The sequence below is a fragment of the Ziziphus jujuba genome, chromosome 11, assembly GCF_031755915.1.
Source record: "Ziziphus jujuba cultivar Dongzao chromosome 11, ASM3175591v1".
NCBI lineage: Eukaryota > Viridiplantae > Streptophyta > Magnoliopsida > Rosales > Rhamnaceae > Ziziphus > Ziziphus jujuba.
Window position 1 is genome coordinate 2,399,577 of NC_083389.1, and position 5,660 is coordinate 2,405,236.

At 37.8% G+C, this 5,660-nt stretch overlaps 1 pseudogene; it reads right to left on the reverse strand.

Moving 5' to 3' along the window:
* Positions 1-277: 277 nt before the first annotated feature.
* LOC125418962 (photosystem I P700 chlorophyll a apoprotein A2-like) lies at positions 278-3,231 on the reverse strand (annotated as a pseudogene).
* Positions 3,232-5,660: the final 2,429 nt, after the last annotated feature.

Consider the following 5,660-nt stretch of genomic DNA (forward strand, 5'->3'; position numbering starts at 1 on the left):
AAGGGGTGTAGGTGCACTATTACGGGGTGGGGATTGTAACTTTTCATGAATTTCCCATTTTTCACTCAACGATGGAACTTTGCTTATTTCTTGTTTTGACGATCGATGAATCAAATGATATTTTTGTTCCAATTTTTGTCTCTTCTTCTCCCTCTGAATCAAACTTTTTCTTGCCATAATGGTTCAATACCTATTAATTTAGTTTCAATGATACAAGTCGAATCCTAAACGTAGAAATATAAGAAGGTAGTCCCCCTTCTCCATTGAAAGAAATGTATTATCGAGGATAATACAACACAATAAAAAGAGCCACTGGTTTATCTTTCCATCGAATCAAATTAGCCAAAGGTGTTCGTTCATGAGCCAATGCTAAAGTTTCAATCAATTCCTGCCAATATCCATGCCAGGAAATTAAGAACATAAACTCAATAGCCCAAACAATATGTCCAAATAAAAACATCCATGCCCAAGCCGATAAACTATTCATACCAAAAGGGTCGTATCCATTGATAAGTTGTGAAGAGTTTAACCATAAATAATCTTTTAACCATCCCATCAAATAAGTGGAAGACTCATTAAATTGTGAAACACTACCCTGCCATAATGCGATGTGCTTCCAATGCCAATAAAAATTCACCCATCCAATGGTATTTAACATCCAAAAAAATAGCCAAATAAAATGCATCCCAAGCTGAAATATCATAAGTACCACCTCATCTCGGATCGTCGCAAGGAAAACTATAACCAAAATCATTTTTATCTGGCATTAACTTGGAACCACATGCATCTAAATCCCCTTTTACTAAGACCAATATAGTTGTATGTAAACCTAAAGAAATAGCATGATGAACCAAGAAGTCTCCGGGTCTTATTGTTAAGAATAGTGAATTACTATTCTCATTAACAGCATTTAACCAACCAAGCAACCATATGCTTCGACCTGCATTGAACGCGAGACCATTCGTTGAAGACAAAAGTACATCGAATCCATATGAAGTTTTACCATGGGCCGATTGTATCCATTGGGCAAATACAGGTTCGATCAAGATTTGTTTCTTTAGAGTACCAAAAGCAAGCATGACATCATTATGAACATAAAGTCCTAAAGTATGGAACCCCAAAAAGAGGTTGGCCCAACGTAAATGGGATATAATGGCTTCTTTATGGTCTAACATTCTTGCCAATACATTATCCTCATTCTGATCCAGATTGTAATCTCTAATAAAAAATATAGCTCCATGAGCAAAAGCCCCTGTCATGATGACTCCTGCGAAGTATTGGTGATGAGTATATAAAGCAGCTTGAGTAGTAAAGTCTTGTGCTATGAACGTATAAGCGGGCAAAGAGTACATGTGTTGAGCGACCAAGGAAGTAATAACCCCTAAAGAGGCTAGAGCAAGGTCTGATTAAAAATGAATTGAATTATTTATTGTGTCATAAAGACCCTTATGTCCATGCCCCAGTTGCCCCCCCCACCAAAAGGAATATGTGCTTCTAAATGATTTTTTATACTATACCCAATCCCGAAATTAGTTCTATACGTATGACCAGCAATAAGAAAAATAAATGCAATAGCTAAATGATGATGAGCAATATCAGTCAGCGATAAACTTTGCATTTATGGATGGAATCTTCCAAGAAAGGTTAGAATGGCAGTTCCGACTCCTTGGGAGGTACAAAATAAATGACTACTTGAATTGGGGTTTTGAGCATAAAGATTCCACTGACCTGTAAAAAGTGGGTCTAATCCTTGGGGGTGCAGCAGTACATCTAAGAAATTATTCCAACGAACGTATTCCCCTCTGGCTCCCGGAATAGCAACATGAACTAAATGTCCTGTCCAAACCAATGAACTTACTTCGAATAGTCCTGATAAATGATGATTGAGGCGCGATTCGGCATTTTCAAACTAAAAAAATGCTCGATTTCCATTTCGGTTGTAGGTGTAACTGATGTGATTCCGCCCGAGCCCGCTCCACCGATAACCCGCTGGGGTGCTGACTCGTCACGGATGAAGACTAGGCCAATCACAAGAGCTCAAATTAAGAGATTTAAGGGCAACCTGGGAGTATTTATACAGAGGGTAATCAATCTCAACAAAGCTTTTCCATACTTGAACATACAAAGCCTATTCTAAGCATCTAAGTGGTGGAAGCCGATACGGACCCGTGTGACGGTTTTGGTACATTTTTGGAGTCCGGAAAGCATGAAATGGTTCCAATGATTTATGGGTTCAATACATATGCCTAATAGGTCATGGAATCAAGTTAAATCAGCCTCAAATGCAATAAAAAAGGGCTTGTACGGACAGCATCAACAATTTGGCCGAATTGCTGTATTGCTTGCTGGCTTTACTGTATTTTACTGTATTAGCCTTTTCTTATTTTTCCAAGCATGGGCAACGTGTGGGACTTCATATTCAGCTTATTTGGCATCCTAAAAAGAATCTAGAAGCTGATTTGAAGTTCAAAGAGGTCAAAGATTGATCAAAGTCAACTTGATCAAAAGGCTAGCATTTTTAGTTTCCTAATTTGTTTTTACTTTTTGTTTTAGGAAACTACCATTACTTTTTGGCTTTTATTTATTTATTCTCTGGACTTATAACTTTAGGAAGGTTTTTATTTTATTCTTTCCATTGTAAATTAATTAATTCCTAATTTAATATAAAGGAATTAATTAATCAAACATAGATTAGGAAAGGAATTAATTATTGCTAATTACCTAAAATAGGAAGCAAAAATATTCTGATAAAGATGTTCCTTAGTAATATTATCATGACTTTCGAAGTCATGATGTGGTAGCAATACCAAACCAAATATGATGAGTACTGGGGTCCTGAGATAAGCCTTGGCTAAACCTTGGAAATCTTAATGCCATAATGCCTTTCAAATCCTCCTAGCCATTACCCTACTGCAATAATTCTTGCTAAGAAGAATGCCCATGTGATGGCGATTCCACCCAGAAGGTAATGGGTTACTCCTATAGCACGTCTTCGAACAATGCTCAAGGCTTTAGGCTGAGTAGCAGGACCAACTTTTAATTTATTATGAGCCCAAACGATGGATTCAGTAAGTTCTAGCCAATAACCATGCCCACTGAATAGAAACATTATACTAAAAGCCCATACAAAATGAGCACCCAGGAAAAAAAGGCATTATGTAGATAATGAAGAACGATATGACTGAATTACTTGGGATGCCTGTGCCCATAAGACATTGTGGAGCCACCCATTAATCGTAATGGAACTTTGTGCAAAGTTGCCTCTCGTGATATAAGTTACCACTATCATTTATACTACCCTAAACATCTGACTGCATTTTCCAACTGAAATGGAATATTACTACCGAAATTGAATTATACATCCATAATAGCCTTAAGAAGACATGATCCCAAATGGATATTTGACATGTCCCCCCCCCCCGCCCCCTTTCGAGGCCCATCACAAAGGAAAAAAAAAACCAAGATTTGCTTTATTTGTTATTAAATGTGAACTACGAGCAAATAGATCATTGTATCGAGTAGTTGGATCATAATCTCTTACCATAAAAATGGCTGGATGTGCAGCAGCACCAACTATGAGAATGTTAGGGTGAGAAGGTTATGACCAAGAGCAAGCTAGCTTGAAGTGTTAGCAACAAGCAAGCTTTTGGTGATGCTCTTGGGAATGGTTGTGTGTGAGTTGTGTTTTTAGGTTTTGGTTATGGTGTTTTCTGGTTTTTAGGGTTCCTAGAGTGTTCTAAGGTGTTGAAGAAGAGATAAGAAGAAGAGGAACACGTTGGCTTTTGAAAATAAGGCTTAGATGTGTAGCCATTTCATTCATTTTACAATATAAGCTTGAAATTACAACTAGTTCACACATGCCAAGCATGTGAGCTTACAAAATGAGTAAAGTATTTGAAATTTAAAAAGTAAAATGGTCAACACCTAACTTTTCATACACAAAAGAGTCAAAAACCAGCTGCAACATGTCTATTCCAAATATAGTAAAAAGTGGCACATGGTTTGAAATAAGTTCCTATTGTTTAACTAGTTTGGGTAAACAACCAAACTAGCTTCACCTACTTAGTTTCCCTTTGTATCTGCTTATGAAACTTGGTTTGAAGCATCCTTGGTCATCAATAAATATTGTTCCAAGAGCTAGGAAAGTTCTGGAACCGGATCATGGGCCAAACAGCTCCAAAACTGGCCCATACTCTGCATACTGGGCCCATCAGATACAGCAATCTGTTTGGAATAGAAAATGGACTTTCCCATGTCATTTTGACCTGAAATGTAAACCATAGTCTTCTATATATGTCTGTAGACATCCCTCAAAAGTTCAGCCCAAAACTCCATTTGCAACCTGAGATATAAGATAACTAGTAGAACTATGTTGCTGGAAATTATGAATCCAGCACCATAGGCATTTCAAGCATAACATTCCTACTCTTTTGTGCATAATTTTGCCTATACTTTTGCATACATAACTTAGGCACAAAACATTATCAAAATATACCTTGCATAAATTAAAACATGCAAAAAAAAAAAAAATATAAACTCATAAAAGGAAATGATTTGATACCAAGGCGTGCATGCTAGCCGGTGACATGCACCATCAAGTGGCAAAATTGCCACACTTCAACACTCCTCCTTGGCAATTTTGTATGAGACATTGAGAAGTCCTCTCAATATCTCAAATCTCTTCTTTCCCAATGGATTGGTGAAGATATCCGCCAAGTTCTCCTCGGAAGTCACATACTCCAACTTCACTTCACCACTTGCTTCAAATTCCCTTAAGGAATGATACTTGACCGGTATATGCTTGGTCCTCCCATGTTGGACTGGATTTTGTGCAATTGCTATTGCTGAAGTATTGTCACACAATATTACCGTGGCTTCCTCTTGCTTCAAGCTCAAGTCCTCCAATAATTTCCTAAGCCAAACACCTTGATTAGCACAACTTGAGCAAGCAATATACTCGGCTTCCGCGGTGCTTTGTGCAACGGTTTGTTCCTTCTTGGAATTCCATGAGAAAGGACCATTTCCAAGAGTGTAAATGTAGCCCGATGTGCTCTTGCTATCATCCAAAGAACCAGCCCAATCACTATCACTATAACCAAGCAAAGCTTCATTCATGCCATCCTTGTACCATATACCAAAATCACTAGTACCTTTCAAATACCTTAGGATTCTTTTTGCACAACTAAGATGATTTTGTGATGGACTATGCATAAATCTTGACAAAACAGCCACACTAAACATGATGTCCGGTCTAGTAGAGCATACATATAAAAGCTACCAATTAAACTTCTATAGATGGAAGGATTTACCTTTGGAGAATCATCATCCTTCACCAACTTGGTGCCTTCATTCATAGGTGTGGCAACGCTATTACAATCCTCCATGTCAAACTTCTTGAGCAACTCCTTCACATAGCTTTCTTGAGATATGAAGATGCCCTTGGATGATTGGACAACTTCAATTCCAAGAAAGTATTTCATCTCTCTAAGGCTAGACATCTCAAAGTTCAATTCTAGCTCACTTTTGAAATTGCTCACTTCTTTCTCATTACCACCGGTCACTAGGAGGTCATCAACATAAAGAGAAACCAACACCATGCAACCATGAGTCCTAATATACAATGTAGGCTCATTAGGACTCCTCCTAAATCCATGCTTTGT